This window comes from Dipodomys merriami, unplaced genomic scaffold, assembly GCF_024711535.1.
Source record: "Dipodomys merriami isolate MVZ:Mamm:240054 unplaced genomic scaffold, mDipMer1.0.p SCAF_667, whole genome shotgun sequence".
Taxonomy (NCBI): domain Eukaryota; kingdom Metazoa; phylum Chordata; class Mammalia; order Rodentia; family Heteromyidae; genus Dipodomys; species Dipodomys merriami.
Window position 1 is genome coordinate 514284 of NW_027206254.1, and position 20191 is coordinate 534474.

Genomic DNA, 20191 nt, shown 5'->3' on the forward strand with positions numbered 1-20191 from the left:
GTCCTTTTTCCTATGCAACATACCAACATCCCAAATTATTTCTAACACTATTGGTTCCTAAGTACAAGCAGGCTGTGCTATGCCTTACAGCGAACCATGATGAGGCAAAGAAAGTTTCCTTTAGGCATGAGTTATAGGGCTCTTTGCACTGAGTTTATTGTTAATCATTTAATACTATATATTTAATAAGATGTTTTGCACAGATGTTTTACACATAAAACGAGTACTGTTTTACAGTTGGTTGGCAAAAGTGTTGCAGACAGTCTCACAGGGACCTAACCTGTATTTCCTCAAGAAGTGATGTGTTGAATGACCACCAGCATGCTGCAGAAGTATTGATGGCGGGGAGGGAGAGGGAGGTACCGTGGTGTCACAAATACATTTCAACAAATGGGTAAAAAGAGAACCTGCAGATAATGTGGATGGACCATACAACACATGTACTGTGCTAAAATATTAACCATTGTTCTTGTGTGATTATTGTTACAAAAAATTCCCTTGCCAGGGTCTAAGATAAAAGCAGACTGTTAGGAAACTGGAGGAGAAAGGAACAGACAGGACTGCATCTCAGCAGGCAAGGACTGTTTATTAAGGCACATTAGCGAAAAGCAAGCAACCTTTCTGTGGGATAAAGGTTGTGCAAAGAGGTGAGGCTGGGGCCCAGGTTATTTTGAGTCTGGTCAGGAGTAGATCATGACTCAAAGGAACAGGTCATGACACCAGGGGCAGGTGGCTTATCGATAACAGGATATGGTTTTCTCAAAACCTGGGGCAGTGGGGACCTGTGGTTAGGCCTAGAATACTTTACCTGGGGATGTCAAACCTCCAGAACACAATGCTTTACTCAGAGGCAGGTATTTCCTGATGCACCTGGGTTATGAGGTAAGCTTGAGTCCTTCACAGACCTCTTCTTCTCAAAAATATTGGCTTCTCCTGCACTCAACCTTCTGTTGATAGCAAACACAGGAGGTATTTTCTTGGCCAAGACAAATAGTGTTAGTCTAGCTCATTGGTTGAGCCCTATACCTCAGATAGGAAATGTGCTGTGAATCTTTCCCACATTCCACTAGATAATGGGCTTCTAAGGAGTGCTATAGGATTTTTTTTTTTACTCTCTTACATAAGAGAGTAGGAGAAAGTGAAGATTTATTAAGGCATGAGAACAACAGACATCCTGCAGGCAGCAAGCTAAAGGAATATACCTCTAAAAGACAGGGTCTTGATAGAATTTATGACTATAGGTACTTTTCAATGGATTATCTCCTTTTTCATGGTCCCTACAGACTAGCTATCTCTTTTCTGAGAGCATGGTTGAAATTTCTTGCATGCAAAAACAGTTTGGGAGCTTCATTTTCATACCTGCTTTCCATCTGCTTAGTGAAGAACTTGGCTTAATGACAGCTTGTCTCCTTTTCATTTCAAGTGGACCGTGGTATTTCCTTGTCCATCCTGACACCTTAAATGGGACCTCATCTATAGAGAGTCTGCCTTCAAGGTTCCCTAGGATCTAACATTCCTGAATCTTTAGGCAAATATCATGTGACTTTAACTCAGACACCCCTTCTATTTGTAGGCCCCACCTTTCTGCATTTGACCCTCATGAGATGGCTTCATTACATATGCAAGTTCATTGCACGGTGGGAGGAATTAATGACCCATGATCAAACAAATTCCATACAAGCTTGAACACTTCCTAGTTTCTCACAGAAAAGGTACATTCATTTGTTTTCATTCTCATTTGTTTCTGATTTGTTTCTCCAGTTTCTCCTTCAGCTCTTTTTGTGGTCTTGCTTATTCCCCTATTCTTGGGTCATGTTTTTGAGATGGATTTCATCCTGCCTTTGACTGCCCTCAGGGTTTTTTCTTTCCCTCTTCTCTTTCCGGCTTATTCGGCTTATTCGTTGTTTCAAGTTCCAATCACTCCCTCCTCCTGCAGATCCCCTTCCTGCAAGATCTTTCTATAATTGAGCTTGTTGTTCTCTGGCTGTCTTAACTTCCTCCCCAGCACAGCCTCCTCCCTGTGCCCTTTCCTCCTCTGCTGCCCTGGGACCTTGCTATTTTCTCTGGGGCGGGCCAGCCTGTCTCCTCTCCACAGTAGGGGGGTGTCTGAGTCCTGCTGTTTTCTTCCTCTGTTTTTTTGTTTAGCTGCTTTCTCAGTTTCCCACTTCCCTTTCCTTTCCTATCTCCATCTGACATCTATCACCCTTGACTCTGACAACAGTAGGTTTGGATTTTACAGAAATAAAATTGCCTTAAAATAAGCTGTACTTGAACACTGTGTATCTTCCTTACAGAACAACACATCATTACATGAAGGACCCAAGGCAGTTTTGCCTGAACTCTGCAATTTCATCACTGTCTGTCATGATTGCCTACAAGATATGTGCTATAGATTTGTCTTACCGTACCATCATCATTAAGATTTCTTGCAATTACTTCTGGTTCTGGGTTTAATCCAAATATGAATCCATACTCTGATAGTCACTATGATCTTTGGTGATTCCACTTCCTCTACAATTCCCACCTTACCCAATACTATTCTCCTGTAACTGCTCTCAAAAGGTTGCAAGTATTTTCTGAAGTATTCATCTAATGGTCTTCTCTGGTCCCATTCTCTTTGCCTTCTCAGAGTTACTTAGCACTGTTCATTTCAACAAAGCCATATAATATTTTCTCTATACCTAGCCACTTAGATTAGTAAAACAAAGATCTCTGCCTTTATGAAGTCCATATGTGATTAAGAGTACGGAGGCAGACATTAAATATACATGATTATTGACAGGTGCTGGTGGCTCATGCCTATAATCATAGCTACTCAGGAGGTTGAGATCTGAGAACTGCAGTTCAAAGTCAGCCAGGCAGGAAAGTCTGTGAGACACTTATCTCCAACAAACCACCAGAAAACCGGAAGTGGCACTGTGGCTGAAAGGGTAGAGTGCTCACCTTGAGCCAAAGAGCTGAGGGACAGCACCTAGGCCCAGAGTTCAAGCCCCATGAAATAGTATATATATATATACACACACACATATGTATATATATAAACATAATGATGATATATGTGATCATTATATAAATTATGAACAGGAAATTATTAAATAGTTATATTCAACTTAATGGATTCCTTACTACTAATAAAGATGCTAGAGAATGGAAGGGGTCCTAGTAGAGCAGAGAAGGGGAAAGAAGGTACATGTAGTGGGAAGTTTTGGTGTGAAAAGAGTGCTCAGGAAGATTTCGTCAACTAAGCAGAGATCCAAAGAAGGTAAGAGGAATCCAGTGGAAATCTGAGAGGTGGTAGAAGAGTAGTTAGTGAAGGGTCCCACCCAATCCATCCCAGGGGATCACATAGAGGCAGACAGGCAGGCACAGGAGAAAGATTATTGTAAGGTTTATTAAAGGAGCCATATTTCCCCCAAGAGGAGCACATGGCCACTATCGCTATCCAGGTAGCAGGAGGGGTCTAAGGGTAGGAAGTGAGGTAGATGGGAGCGCAGGTAGATCTGGGCAGAGAAAGGGAGGGCCCAGCTGTATGGTGGGAACTCCAGGGATGGGAGGGGGCCCAGGTCTGGGAGGAGCTGAGGACCAAAGGTGAGGATAATGCAGCAGTTAGTGCGAAGGCCTTAAAGTAGGACATGCCTGCAGGTAGTTTCAAGGCAGAGTAAGAAGACCAGAGCCCCCGAGAGAGTTGAAGGAAAGGCTGTAGGAGTGAGTCAGAGCTATGGACCTCTTCCTTAACCTTCACAGGATGCTCTGGGCTTGTTTTGTTCATGTCTTCCCTTGTTTCCTCCTCCAGGGATGTTCATCCTTGGCCATATACTCTTTTCCCATACGTCTCTTGTCCCATTTTGGTCACATCTCCTTCCTTACATTTTGCTATATAACTAAATCCCCAAAGTTGCCCAAGTTACTATTGCCCCATAGATCCAGTTTCTGTCTAGTCATCAACATCTCCTGACAGCATTGTCAGGAGAGTGGACAATCTTGTTTCCAGAGACCAGCCATTTGGCAAACACACACATTATTGGGACTAAAGAGGTAGAGGATGATGACAGTTCTCAGGCCCTAGTTGAGACAGAAGAGGGACTGAGAGGAGAGGGAGAAAAAGAGGGAGAGGAAGAGGAAGAGGGAAAAGGAAAAAGAGAGGAAGAGGAAGAAAAGAAAGTTTGAACAAAAATAAACTGGTGGGTTTTACCTCCTGTCTAGGGAATTGCCTGTTACCACATATAGAGCCTCTGGAACTCACAAAGGCTTTTCACAGCTCACTGACCTGTGTAATCATATGTCTGTCACTGAGATCATGGTGTTATTAGCACGGCTAACGCATTCTTAAAGTACTTAGGCTCATGGCAAAAGGCCAGCACAGGTGCATGAAGCATCTAGATTGAGTTGAGGGTCTACAGATTGAAATTTCTTAGTAAGGTTTTGTTGGGGACCCTGATGTTGAATTCTGGTTCCACCAGTTTGCTGCATCAACTTTGGGTTAGCTTCAAGTGTGTGTCCCACACCTCCACCCAAAGTTAAGAGGCTGCAGCCAAAGTGCTGTGAATTTCCTGCTCAGTACATTCACGCAAGGCCTCACAGTCTCCACCCTGAACCTCACACACATGGGTTCCACCTAGCTCTCCCTCATGGACGTTTGACATGCACAACCAGTGCTGTCCCCCTTGGGGTTCTTAACAATTTGCCGGCCTATGACTCCTGTAGAAAACGGACTCATAGAGGGCTGGGAAGGTGGCTCAGTGGTAGAGCACTTGCCTTGCATGCCTGAGTCCCTAGGTTCAATTCCTCAGCACCACATAAGCAAAAAGAAAAAAGCCGGAAGTGGTGCTGTGGCTCAAGTGGTAGAGCGCTAGCCTTGAGCTGAAGAGCTGAGGGATAGCACCCAGGCCCAGAGTTCAGGCCCCATGACCGGACCCCAAAAAAAGAAAACGGACTCATAGAATATTTTCTTCAGACTCTATTTCTTGCTTTCATAGGAATAAAATTATCTTGGGAGGAGCCCAATGTGGACAGAGAATACTTTCTCTAAGTTTAACAAGATCATGCAGTGGGGTGGAGAGTTGTCCAGGGAGAGAAGAAACTTATATATGGCTACAGTTTGGGTTTGGAATGTCCTCCAGTGGCCTATGTGTTAAATGCTTAATCTTCAGTGTGTTAATATTGGGAGATGGTGGAACCTTCTATAGAACATTTCAGAGGTGGGTCCAAATGAGAAGCCTAAGATCATTGGAAGATTTGCTCTTGAAGAAGACAGAAGGACTCCAGACCATTTCTATGTCTTTCTTCATTCTGACATGAAATGAGTAGCTTTACTGCCCTGCATGCTCCTCATTCTGATATACTGCTCAAAAGCAATGCTTTCATTTGACCATGGACAGAAACCCCTACAATTCTAGGCCAAAATAACTTTTTTCTCTCTATAAGTTAATTTGTTTCAGGTATTTGTTATAATAACAGAACTGTGACACACACACACACACACACACACACACACACACACACACACATATAAAACAAAACCATCTAAATCCCAAGTGTGCTCATTTGATAGATAGCTCTTGAGAACATATAGTTTAATCATCCTTCATTGGCCTTTCATGTAATAAGTATCCATTAAAATGAACAAAACCAAAAAGACAATCTTATTATAAAATATGAATAAATGAATTCAGTGAAAAGTATCTCCTAAGAATGAGCAACACATACATGTTTCATTGTAGACTTTATTTTTAAAAAGTTATCTGGTCAATTTGGCCAACCTTTAAAAATTCATTGTGTGTGGGCCTACCCTAGAAAGATATATTTGTTTCTTCTTCAGTTTGTCATCTGTTCCAATGGCTATCCTGAGTTATTTAACTTGTGTCATGTTTCATTGACTAGTTAACCTTCAATTATGCCCATCTTGTGGAGAAGGAAAATGATGGGAAGGATACAAATGGATAAGTTTCTGGAAATGGACAATGACAATTTTCCTAAACTATCCTTTCATTTGTTGTTGACCTGGACTAGAAGGTCAAACAGACAGATGTGCTTAGAAAGCCAACCATGCCAGGTGTTCCTAGGGCCTTAGAGGTGGAAATGGGAGAGTACCCAACTCCCACAGAGCTGAGTCTGCAGTCATTGCCCAGATGGTTGCAATAAAGCCCTCTTCTCACATAAAAGGGAAAAAAAATTAAAACAACCCTCCCATGCACAGTATTATCCTAGGAAATTAAGTCTGAGTCATTCATTTACATCTAAAGTACTATTTTTAGTTGACAGTGTCAGCTGTTATTTGATACTGTTCTGATGTCTGGGCCTCCTGGCCACAATTCCAGTCATTTGCTGATCATTAATGGAGTGGGTGAGACATGACTTATTAACAAGGTTCAGTCTGAGGCTATAGATTGGAAGAATAATGATCTTGCCCCTTCTCTGCAGACTGATCAAAGTGCAGTAGCTAAGTGGCTGTGACCAAACAGGGCTCCCGCCCACATCTTCCCCATCTCCACCCTTCCCGAAATAGTCAAGGGATTATCAAAGAGCCTTCTTGTTTGATGTCACTGTATAAATATAATTTGGAAAAGGCAGCATTTTGAAAACCAAGACACTTTTAAAAGGGTCTTTTGTTAACAACATAAAGTTGGACTTCCCCTAGTAATGTGTTTATATTCATGGGTCACGGCAGGCTTTCTATGGTCTAAGAGTTGTACATGTTTCCAGGAAATCAGCAAAATTGTCTGAGGAGAAACTGATTTTTGAAATGCCTACGTCTGATTCTCGGATTATTTTTGTCCTTAGGCTATTCAATATGATCTTAGAACCTGGCGAACCAGACATGGCCAGAAGCAGTCAGATGTAGGACCCCTGGAGATGACAGACTGGAGGGAGGTTTTCTTAGCTTCTCTCCTTGAGGTTAGGTTTAAAGTGCTGAGGCTGGTTGCCAATTACATATCCACCATGCTTGTTTATTTGGTGAGTTAAACCATCCTTCAGTTCATTCTCATGTTTCTAAATCCCAGCACAACTTACCTGTTGCATGGGGGATGTGTTTTCACCCCAAGCTGACCAGTTGGTGCAATGACCACAGTTTGGGAAGCAAAGAAATCCAACTGTAAGTCTGAAGCAATTCAATTTATTTTTACACATTGTCACTATCAGTGGAAAATGAACAGGCCTTTGGTTATTCAAATAATGACAAAAACAATCAAATCTGTTTCATACTCAAATATGTCAGCTGATTGCTTCAGGTTTTCCATTTTCTGGTGTTATATAAATGTATTTCATTCAAAGGCCAGTGCATATGTTCTCTCTGTGTTTCATAATTTGAGTTACCAGGAAAACATAGTGGCAATGTGTAACAAAAGTCATAAAAATAGGCCTACATTTATGCACATGGCTCCATTTTATTGACACTTTTTGAAATTTATCTGCAGGAAATGACCATTGTACACAAATTTTAGGTAGCAAGGTGAACAATTATCTTGAAACAGACCCCCATGTCCAAACAGAGAAGATTTTAGGTTAAATAATGGTTTTTCCATGTCACAGAATACTATGCAACCACTTACAACTATTAATTGGCATATTAATTAGCATAGCTAATTGCTTGGGTACGACTTCATACCAAAACAAGAAATTTTAGGAGAGATGAAGGAAGGAACGAAGGAAGGAAGGAAGGAAGGAAAAAAGGGAGAGAAGGATGGAGGGAGGGGGGGAGAGAAAGAAAGGAAGGAAAGCAGGAGGGAGAGAGACAAGGGTTATAGAGAGGGACAAAATTGAAGGATGAAAGAAAATTGAAGGGGCTGAGAAGGTGGCTCAGTGGTAGAGTGCTTGCCTTGCATGCATGAGGCCCTGAGTTCAATTCTTCAGCTCCACATAAGCAGAAAAAGCCAGAAGTTGTGCTGTGGCTCAAATAGTAGAGAGCTAGCCTTGAGCTGAAGAGCTGAGGGAGAGTACCCAGGCCCAGAATTCAAGCCACACAACCTACAAAAAAAAAAAAAAGAAAAAAGAAAGAAAATTGAAAAAATGAAAGGCTTTTGAAAGCCAGTGATCACAGCACAGTGGCCAAGGTGTAGACTACTACCTGGAATGACAAAATGAGTTCAGTGGACTTACCACTTGCTCACTTGCTCCCATGGTTACAGTTGATAAGCTTTCTTTTAGAGAATTTTAGAGTACTGAAGAGAAGGATTGGGTGAAATTATGAGCAAATGGAGACCAAATGCCTTCTGCTCAAATTAAAAAACTCTGCTTTTCCACTGCTATGCAGAGTATCCTTAACGTATTAGCTAATTAAAAAGTAATAAATTAAGGTCCCTAAGTAGTAAGCTTCCTTGTTTTCTTTCTCTTCCTCTTCCTTCTCTTCCTCCCCCCTCTTCTTCCCTTCCTCTCCCCCTCTTCCCCTTTCCCACTTCCCAGTCCCCCTCCCCCTCCTCTTCTCTCCTCCCCCTCTCATCCTTCTCATCTTCTTTCTTCTTCTTCTTCTTCTTCTTCTTCTTCTTCTTCTTCTTCTTCTTCTTCTTCTTCTTCTTCTTCTTCTTCTTCTTCTTCTTCTTCTTCTTCCTCCTCCTCCTCCTCCTCCTCCTCCTTCTCTTCTTCTTCTTCTTCTTCTTCTTCTTCTCCTTCTTCTCCTTCTCCTTCTCCTTCTCCTTCTCCTTCTCCTTCTCCTTCTCCTTCTCCTTCTCCTTCTCCTTCTCCTTCTCCTTCTTCTTCTTCTTCTTCTTCTTCTTCTTCTTCTTCTTCTTCTTCTTCTTCTTCTTTCTCTTCCTCTTCCTCTCTTTTCAGGGACCCTTCTCAAAGAAATAAGATGTGTCACTTTTCTTATAATCTATTCACTTCTCACTCCATTGAAAACAGGCTTCCTTGCTTACTTTGGCATTGAGCCTTCGCTGGCAAAGGGAACCATGTGACTTTGTAAACACCAAATTCAATAAACCCTTTTATGTTTTCATGTACTTGGGGACCTTATAATACTTAACATTTAAATTCTCTAAGATGCTTCAGTCATCATTCTCACCTGGTTCCCCTTCTTTCATTCTTCCCAGTCTTTCTTTTACCTCCTGCTAACCTTGGCCGTTTCCATGGAGCTCCTGAAAAATATTATGGGGTTATTTTTCAAGATGTAGCTCAGAATTTGAAAGCATGGTGAAGTCTTTGTTCACCCAATCTAGTTAGTCAAAACAACTTGACTTTGCAAAGGAAGATTCACATTGAAGTTAAAATTAAAAAATAAGAAAACAAGAGGATGAATCAAGATGGCAGATTAGTGACAGGGATTAACTTGAGCCTCTAGCACAGAATTCCACTTCAAGAGACCACATTTAACAAGTAGAAATAATCAGAATTTGGCACCAACCAGGAAGATTGAAATTTAAGTCCACAAGAGGGGAAACAAACATACAGAAATTGAAGCAGGCATTCACTAAGGTTGAACTGTACAGGCTCTGACCAGAGAACTATTTTTTTTCTTTTCCTTTCCTCCCTCTTTTTTTCCCTTTACTACCCTCAACTCAACTAAGATTCAACCTCACTAGCAGACAGCAACAATATACTTGGGTTCCAGAAGTTGAATCTAAGAACTGGATAAGGCAGCCACAGCCTCACGTACCAGGAATGCCATTTTCAGAGACAAAATGACGCTATGAGGTAGCTACAAAAGTCTGGTGGGTCCTCTAACCCTGGAAACAAACTCCGTGGGTCGCCTCATGCTGGAACAGAGGCTGTGGGGCCTCATGCTTGGGGAATGATCTTGGCAGGGCCTCTAACCCCAGGAATGGTCTCAGCCGGGCCTCTATCTCTGTAAACAATCTCTATGAGACCTCTAACACTCGACCAGTCTTGGCAGGTCCCCTAAGACAGACTTGGTGGGACTCTTAACACCAGAAAGCAGACACAGGAGCCTCTACAATCCCATACATGCAGATACCACAGGCGAAGCAGAGTGCCACAGGTCTGTACCCTGCCAGACCCCAAATCCTACCATTACATTTCCAGGTGGCAACCGTTGGCCTCTGGGACCCAAAAGCTTGTGTGCACTCTTATGTGAGAAACCATCACCCAATGTTAAGGGTTATGCCCAGACAGCCAAAAAAAGTCCTCTGGGGCATCCCTATTTAGGATACTCCTACCCACAGTACCTGGGATCTGCACCAGCCGGCTCCCCAAAACCCATCTGTGTTTTTCTGCATAAAATGCCCTCATTGACACCACTGAGCCGGGGGGGTGTCTATGCCCAACCACTCCTGAAGCCTGCCTGAACATCCTTATGCAGAATGCCACTGACAGCCCACAGTACCACGGTTTGTGCCTAACTGGGCCCAAAAGCCCCGACCATGCGTCCCTGGATATAACATGTGCCAGACACAGTGCCAAAGATTGCACTCAGGGGTAGAGCACTAGCCTTGAGCTGAAGAGCTGAGGGACAACGCCCAAGCCCAGAGTTCAGGCCCCACAACCGACAAAAAAAAAAAAACAAAAAACATTGCACTCAGATAGACCCACAAACCTGCCCACACCTCTCCAAGGGACACAAATCCATCACCCCTGAACCTAATACCTAATCTTAACAGCCTCTACAAACCTTGAACCCAGATTCACAACTCACTGTGAAAGATCACAAAAGTCAAAGACTCAAGGGAGGACTTTAGTGAGACCACATAAGAAAAGAGAGAACAAAAAAATCATTAAAATGATGATGAGATCATTGACCAGTGAAATAAAAGGGCAGATCCACAAACAAATAGAAGAATACAGAGAGGAAATGATGACCATGATGATCAAAAGGCAGGACATACAAGATAACATTAACAAGACAGAACCTTTGCAAACCTCAATGAAGGGAATCAAATTGAAGTTAACAAGGAGGTAGACACATGAGAAATGACATCAACAAGGAACTTGGAAGCATGAAAGCTCTATCTCCCGGTTGCAAAGCACAGTGGAAAGCATAGGAAATAGAATAAATGAAGTAGAAAACAGGGTATCCGGTCTTGAGGAGAAAGTGGAGGAATTAGAAGAAAATATCAAAGGCATGGAAAAAAAACCATTCAGAACATACCAAAGGGACATTCAAGAATTGGCAGTTTCACCAGAATCAACTCCAAATGGATCAAAGACCTTGAACTCAAAGCAGACACTCTGAAAACATTACAGGATGGAATAGGAGAAACCCTAGGTCTCCTTGGCTCAGGTCAAAATTTTCTGAATAGAGACCCGGAAGCACAACAAATCAAAGAAAGGTTGGACAAATGGGATTGCATAAGATTGCAGAGCTTCTGCAGGGCAAATGACATAGCTGGCAAGATCAATAGAAAGCCCACCGATTGGGAGAAGATCTTTACTAGCCATACAACGGACAAGGGTCTCATATCTAAAATATACTTGGAACTCAAAAAATTAAACCACCCAACAACAAATCCTCAAAGAAACAACTGCCCAATAAATAAGTGGGCGAAAGACTTAAAGAGAAGCTTCTCTGAAGAAGAAAGAAGGATGGCCAATAGACACATGAAGAAATGTTCAACATCCCTAGCCATAAAAGAAATGCAAATCAAAACAACATTGAGATATCACCTCACTCCAGTTAGAACAGCAAAAATCAAGAACTCTAACAACAACAGATGCTGGAGGACAGAAAGGAACCTTACTTCATTGTTGGTGGGAATGTAAACATGTTCAACCACTTTGGAAAGCAGTATGGAGGTTCCTCAAAAGACTTCACATAGATCTCCCCTATGATCCAGCAATCCCACTTTTGGGCATTTACCCAAATGTTTACAAACAAGACCACACTAAAGCTACCAGCACAACTATGTTTATTGCAGCATTATTTACCATAGCTAAGATATGGAACCAACCCAGATGCCCCTCAGTAGATGAATGGATCAAGAAAATGTGGTATATATACACAATGGAATTCTATGCCTCCATCAGAAAGAATGACATTTCCCCATTTGTTAGGAAATGGAAAGGTTTGGAAAAAATTATATTAAGTGAAGTAAGCCAGGCCCAAAGAAGCATAGGTCCCATGGTTTCCCTTATTTGCAATATCTAGTATAGGTATGAGTCAAGCAGAAAAGGTCAGATAATGTGATGTTAGGAAAATGAACCCTTAAATATGTATTTTAATGTTTTCGTTTCTTTCATGCATGTGTTTCTAACGCATTTATAAGATTATTTCTTTGTTGCTTTGTATGTCCCTCCCCCACAGTGTAACCCCCGCTTTCACTATATTTGATGTCAGTATAACATGTGGAGGAGATGGGGACAAACAAGTCGTTTAAGGATTCAGGTGGACCTGTTGCAACAATGAGAAGTACAAAATGTCATGTCAAAACCAGCTTTACAATGTCGGTGTGGGGGGGGAGGGGGGTATAATTGGGTGGGGGGGGTAAAATTGGGTGGGGGGAGGGGGGAGGGGGGGAAGGGAAGTGAAGGGTAAACAAAGGAGGAGGCTGCAATGCTTGGTAAGAAATGTATGCATTATCCTGCCCATGTAATTGTAGCCCCTCTGTACAGTATGTTCTCAAATAAAATAAAATACAATTAAAAAAAAAAAAGAATTGGCAGTTTTACTAAAAGACAAAATCTTGGGATTAAACAAGGGAAAATTGTAAACTAAAGGCACTGAATACCTATTTCACAAAATAATACTAATAAATGTGCTCAATCTCAAGAGAGAATTTCACCCACCTGACAGAGGCATACAGAACTCCTAGAAAACAGGATCAAAGAATAAATTCTTTGAGACACATCATTGTGAAAACTTTGAATTTAGAAAAACAAAGAATTATTTTTAAATGCAGCAAACATTATTACAACAGAAAGAATATTAGACTCTGAATGCAAAGAAATCTTGGAGTGGTATAATTCAGGTTCTGAACAATAACAATTGTCAACCTAAACTAGCATACCCAGCAAAGCTAACATTCACAATTGATGGAGAAACTAAAACCTTCACAAGAAATAAAAATTAAAGAAATTCATGAACACGGAACCAACACTACAAAAGATATTACAGGAAAGCATACTATCTGAAGAAGGCAATAAACATCAAGGAAACACACAGTGAATAAAAATCACTAGAAAACTAGTTTAGCAAACACAAGAAGACTAAAGAAGCAAGCTAGAGGAAAACAATAAAATGTTAGGAAACATGAGATATTTCTTCATTGTAATGTTTAAGATCAACAAGCTCAACTCCCCAACCAAAAGATTTAGAGCAGCAGATTGGAACAAAAAATAGAATCCAAACATTTGTTGTCTCCAAGAAACTCATCTCACAGTCAAAGATAAACACAAATTCTGAGTGAAAGGATGGAAAAAGATCTTTCATGTAAATGCATGAAATCTTGCAAGAAGGCAGAAATAGCCATACTGTTAACTAATAACATAGACTTCTCATTAAAATTAGTACAAAGATGCCGGGTGCTGGTGGCTCACGCCTGTAATCCTAGCTACTCAGGAAGCTGAGATCTGAGGATTGCAGTTCAAAGCCAGGTTGGGCAAGAAAGCCTGTGAGATTCTTTTTTTTTTTTTTTGGGGGGGGGTCCGGTTGTGGGGCCTGAACTCTGGGCCTGGGCGCTGTCCCTCAGCTCTTCAGCTCAAGGCTAGCGCTCTACCACTTGAGCCACAGTGCCACTTCCGGCTTTTTGCTTATGTGGTGCTGAGGAATCGAACCCAGGGCCTCATGCATGCAAGGCAAGCACTCTACCACTGGGCCACCTTCCCAGCCCGCCTGTGAGATTCTTATCTCCAGAAAACCACCAGAAGACCAGAAGTGGTGCTGTGGCTGCTCGCCTTCAGCTGAGTCACTGAAGGACAGCACCCAGGCCCAGAGTTCAAGCCCCATGACCCACAAAAAAAATTAGTACAAAGAGACACGGAAGGACAATGCATATTAATAAAGGGAATGATCCATGAAGAGGAAATCTCAGTGGCTGCTGTATATGCATAAAGCAATGGGACACCCTGTCAGCCCAGACAAGAAAGATTGTGAGACTCTTACCTCCAATTAACCACCAGAAAAACTGGAAGTGGATCTTTGGCTCAAGTGGTAGAGTGGTAGCCTTAAGCCAAAAAGCTCAGCACCCAGGCACTAAGTTCAAGCCCCAGGACCAGCACCAAAAAAAAAAAAAGTAAGTAAGTAAATAAATAAATAAATGTAAAGCCTTGAATCATAGGACAGATACTTGAAACAGCAAGCAAAATAAAGAAAATTAAATTCATTTCCTAGTAGCAAGAAAGATTCTTACTTCATCTAAGAAGAAAGGGCAACTAAACCAAGGATACAACTTCTCACCCTTATGGGTCCATATTAGAATACAATGAAGAAGGTATTGAAGCAAGTATTCAAGATAGATATTCTTCATAGCTTGCTTGTTATTTTTTTTAAAAAAAGAAAACCCCTAGATCTTTATGCACTGTATTTTGAGATCTGATATTTAAAAGAATAGGTAGATTAAAATAGAAACACACTAGCACAAGAAATGTATAAAGTTAAAGAGGGAATAGTTAATAACTTTATTTATATGACAATTATGTGGAGGTAGATTCAAAGTATATCCAAGCCTGAAAATACAGGAACAATGCATTTCAAAGGCAGTAATATTTGCTTCTTGCTATGAATAAAGTTGGTATGACTCCAAGACCTAGCTATTCATAATTATATCTTTCAGAATCATTAATTCAAAATTAATTAACAATAATCTCAAACTGGAATTCTTTCAGTCCTTTTGAAAAATTGCTTGTGGGTGTTTCTGAAAAGGAGCTATACCACGGTTGCATTTTACCTTTTCAGAAGGCCTGACATTTTGTCACCATCATACAAGGCAATGAACAGGCTTTTCTACCAACATTGGTTTAATTTGTGCTCAAAGAATAGAACATTTCAGGGCAGTGTCAACCCATGAGAAAAGAAAAGGCTGGGAATCCAAACCTACATCACCTGATCTTGGCCAAACGTAGAGACTGGCATTTCACGCACAGTGAGATTGCCTATTTGTGGTTAGAAAGCTTGCTTTATTCAATATCCAGGACAAATACACACATTTTTTTTTTGGCAAATAAAAGGTTCTCCATAGGAAAACAGGATGTTATAGGATTTTACCATTCCCAAGCCACCAAATTTGTATCTTGGAGGGACAAAGACCAGTAACAGTGTTCACGCTGTTCTTTGTCCCCCTTCCCACTATACCCTAGCGCTACAGAATTTCTACTAGGGGTTGGGAACCAGGTGTGAACCTAGCATGATGACCAGCACTTTTAATTCATGAAAAATGCCCAGAGAGGTCATCCCAGAGTGGTAGAGGAACAGCAAAAAGAGTAAAACAAAATGGTGCTTTATTTCCTGCTATATCCTAGATTACACTGGGCCCCCGCCCTCCCCAGACCCCTCCCTCCAAAAAAAGACTTTTCAAATCCATTTTACAGCATGGTATGGTATGGTAGATGAATAAATATTATACTGTGAAGGCAGCTAAAACATTTCTGATTACAGTAAACAAAAAGATTAAAGATAAATAAAAGCACTCCTATTCTCTCCTATACCCCCTGCCCCCATTCTTAAATCTGTGTAGGGCTCCCAACTCTGGCAGAGGACAAGCAGATTACATGGTATTTTTGTCCCAGAAGGATACTCAAACTCATAAAAAACAAGTTTAGTTTCCTGGGGAGGTACTGAATAGCTTCACTGTTTTCAAAGGAAAATGCTTATGTGTCCACTTTGTGCTTAATCAACCAAACCCCCAAATAACCCAAGCAAGGAGACACTATAAAGAGTTGCACATTGAATTGTTTTGGACTTTTTATTTTTAGCAAGAATTAAAATGCTCTGACTTAGATCCAATTTTCATACTAAAGTGGTAAGCATCACTTGACTGACTGAAAGGTATTGTGGCCATGAATCAAATTCTAGCTGAGTTCTGCAATTGACCATTGACCAGATCTGCACTGACCAGATCCATCTGGTTCTATACAAGTTCTTTAACAATGATCCTAAAGGGAATTCATATATCTTAGAAATAGTTCCACAAAATAATTGGAGCCAGACTGGGAATGTGGCTTAGTGGTAGAGTGCTTGCCTCACATGCTTGAAGCCCTGAGTTTGATTCCTCAGAACCACATACACAGAAAAAGCAGAAGTGGCACTGTGGCTCAAGTGGTAAAGTGCTAGCCTTGAGCAAAAGAAACTCAGGGACAGTGCCCAGACCCTGAGTTCAAGCCCCAGGACATACTCTCTCTCTCTCTCTCTCTCTCTCTCTCTCTCTCTCTCTCTCTCTCTCTCTCTCTCTCTCTCACACACACACACACACACACACACACACACACATACACACACAATGATTGGAGCCATATTACTTGAATACAAGGGAAACATCTAACAATAGAGATTTATCTGTTTTTTGATGACCTCACAAACTGATTATTATTTCAAATCAATCTGTCAGTGAAGCTTTATATGAGACTCAAGAATGACATCATCATTTTTAAAAATCTTGCTCCTAATATTTATTCTTTCACATCTTTATTGAGATGCAGGTCCATTCTCCCTCTCTACAAGCATCGTGACTGCTTTAATTAACCAAGTTCAGAGAAAAAAACATCGTATTTTCACTTCACTTCAGATCCTCAAACTTAAGATGCAAGAATCCTATTGTAAGAGAACATGAGCTGTAGATGAACAGACCCATGTGGAAAAGAAGCAAGGTCCCTGGCTTACATCCTTCCTGACATCTCAGTTCACAACATCAACCTTCAAGACTTCTTAGTAAGACTTCATGAAGTGCACCTCCATGTGGAGCAGAGCAGCTGACCTTGATGAGCCCCTAGATGATGGAAAATAATTTGAACTGAATGAACACACCTTTCGCCTTGATGTGGCCTTGTCTTAGAAATGTTCTTGTTGCCAACCCACCACTAAATCATCTTCCTTCCCCTCCCCCTGGAGTAATACTCCCAGTCATTTTGGAAGAGAGCATGAGACCAAGGCCGTGTCTGACTCTGACACTCCTGCCAAGCATAGATGCTGCTGAGACCTTGGAACTCCTCAGTCAAAATAACATTGCTAGCCAGGCACTGGTGACTCATGCCTATAATCCTAGCTACTCAGAAGGCTGAGCTCTGAGGATCATGGTTCAAAGCCAGCCTGGGCAGGAAAGTCCATGGGACTCTTATCTCCAATAAACTACCAGAAAACCAGAAGTGGCATTGTGGCTCAAGTGGTAGAGTGCTTGCCTTGAGCTGAGGAGCTGAGGGACAGTGCCTAGGCCCAGAGTTCAAGCCCCATGACTGACAAAAATAAACAAATAAGTAGCATTGCTCAACTACCTGCCTCCATCTCACCCTGCTTCTACCTGCCCTTCCACCCCATTTCATTTTTTCTGCCTAGTATTTAAAGGGACCCTAGTTGTAAGGGGAGTGGCACCACTTTATCTTCAGCCAGGAGGAGACTTGGTTGCCTCTCTCAGGTTTTCCTCTTGAATAAAACCAGTTGTTTGGTTGTAGCGTTTGCCTTTCAGCTCTTTCTGTTGTTGTTATTGTTTTGTTTTTTTACTCCAAAGTTTACTCTCTAAGCTCTTTTTTTTTCTTTTTCTTTTTGTTGGTCATGGGTCTTGAACTCTGGGCTCTTCGGCTCAAGGTCACTGGCGCCTGGCTAAGCTCTTTTCTTTATTCCTACTCCTGGTACTCAAAATATTTCCTTACAGTAGTTATTGCAAATTCATGGGAAAAATTAATTCTTTGTTTTAAATGTCTAAATTTTAGAGTGACACTACATAACGACATAATTTGACACAATATATTTTTGGGCAATCTATCTAACAATTGAAAGTGATTACTCCTTAATCCAGCATCAGTTTTGCAACCTAAGAGTTTAAAGAAGCAATCCTTTACAGCAAACACAAATTTGACTTTGATGTCAATATCCTACAGGACTCTAATTAAAAAATGATACTAACAACAAAACCCAAGCACTAGTGACCAATTCAAATGTAATGTTCTTACTAAGATGGGAGTTTTATTGTTGTTACCTTTGCTATGTTTGCCTTCAATTGCATCCCTCTCCATGGACTATTTTTATGTTAACTTCTCTGGAACATTAGATTTCACAGAGAGAACTGTGATTACATAATTATAAAGATGTTCAGCAAGGGACAGAATGCATTAACACAAAGCCTTCTGAGTTAATGAAACACTAGGGGAGCCGATAAATTTACTTCATCACATCTCAAGCACTTACAACAAAGACATAATCATTTTTTTACTCATTCATTCAACAAAAATGTAATAAACTTCAACCATGCTCCAAGTATCTGCTAGTATCTAAACATAAAGATAGAGAAGGCACAGTGGGTAATAATAAATAATAATGGCTATTTTCTTAGTCAGTTTTTCTCTGCTATAACACATCTGAAACTCGATAATTTATAAAGAAGAGAAATGTATTTCACACAGTTCTAGAGGATTGGGGCTCACATCAGGACTCCAGCAACTTAAACTGTTTGGTAGTAAGTGTTCAGAAGAGGAACACCATGACCTTACACAACACAAGAGCAAGCTACCTAAATGCAGTATGAAGCCTCTTTTCTCAGGGCCTTAATCTCACTAACAAGGAAAGAACTCTCACCACCCAACTACTTCATAAATCCCTCTCTAAATACTATCATATTAGCAACACCCAATTAATGAAGGGGACATAAAGAAACCATAGCTTCTGAGATAGAAAATCTTGGGTTCAAACATCTTCCATTCTTAATCTGCAAAGCATTTCTACCTTTAAAACGGTAGACCTGTGTTCATGGACTTGGAGCCACTTCTGTTGCCCAAGGGAAATTGTCTATGGCAACCTGTGCATTTGCTTTGGTTGAAAGGTCTGAATGCCTTGAAAAGGGTGGTGCATTAACCTTATCTTTTATGTATGTGTTACCCAGTGTGGTGGTTTGTTACTTTGATCCTGCTTGAAGTTAGCCCTTTCTATTTGGTAATAACATCTTGGTTTTTCTTTATTCGAACTACCATCAGAGTACATGTTCACTGCTGTGCAAGCAAGCCATTCTGTGCTTCTTGGCCATAACAATGGGTTTAAAGTTGGGTAGGAGACATAAGTTTGGAAATGTTGGACATTCCTTGTAGCTTCCAGGAATGAGAACCTCTGTTTTCACCTGAGGTTGCAAGGTAAGTCTGGAGCTTATAGAATAACTACAAGGAGACTGTCTGACTTGGAATGAATTTAATACAGAGAGCAGCACAACAAAAATATGGAGGTATTCGCTAGGCACTATGGGCAGAGGCAAGCCACATGAGCTAGTACTTTCTGTCTTATTGCAGGTGCTCATTTGAATGTACTTTTTCTCATTTGTAAGCAAAACCTTCCTAGAGCAGCTAATTTCTCAGATAAACCTGAGGGTGGGGGGAGATATATGGTACTATTTGAAAGAAGTTAAGAAGAGCCTAGAGTTTGGGGTTGTTCAGGGAGCTTCAGATAAATAATAAGGACCCCAGGCTGGGTGCCAGTAGCTCACAGCTATAATCCTAGCTACTCAGGAGACTGAGATCTGAGGATCGGAGTTTGATGACAGCCTAGGCAGAAAAGTCTGTGAGATTCTTAATCCAATTAATCACCAAAATTCCAGTAATGGGGCTGTGGCTCAAGTGGTAGAAAGCTAATCTGTTTTTTTTTTTTTTGCTGGTCATGGACCTGAACTCTGGGCCTAGGCGCTGTCCCTCAGCTCTTCAGCTCAAGGTGAGCACTCTACCGCTTGAGCCACAGCGCCACTTCCGGCTTTTTCTGTTTATGTGGTGCTGAGGAATCGAACCCAAGGCCTCAGGCATGCAAGGCAAGCGCTCTACCACTGAGCCACCTTCCCAGCCCTAGAAAGCTAATCTTAAACAAAACAAGCTCAGGGATAGTACCTAGGCCCTGAGTTCAAACCTGTGGACTGAAAAAAAAAAAAAAAGGTCCTGAAGCTTGAAGATGGCCAGAGTTTGACACCAGAGTCTGGTAAAGAAAAGTGGAAACCAAAGGCATAGGTTGACTTTCAGAAATTTCCTCCCTTATGTCTATGGGGTCAATGCTTCTTAACCATACATAAACTAAAACTAATTTTTCATGAAGATCTAAATCAGGAGTTAGGGTTTGACTCATCATCTATATATTTGTTTTAACCAGTCCTTCCAACCTTTGTTGTTTTACCACTAACCTCCATCAGATATG

General features: G+C 41.2%; 1 long non-coding RNA gene across 2 annotated transcripts in view; it reads left to right on the forward strand.

Annotated features, from left to right (window-relative positions):
* LOC138815759 (uncharacterized) overlaps positions 1–17116 on the forward strand; it is a 72740-nt gene extending 55624 nt beyond the window's left edge. The window contains exon 3 of one of the 2 annotated variants that reach the window (XR_011368455.1): positions 16519–17116. This is a non-coding gene — a long non-coding RNA (uncharacterized lncRNA). Of the gene's footprint in view, positions 1–9500; positions 10181–16518 lie in introns of those variants that run through there. The other variant, XR_011368454.1, reaches the window with a different exon arrangement.
* Positions 17117–20191: the final 3075 nt, after the last annotated feature.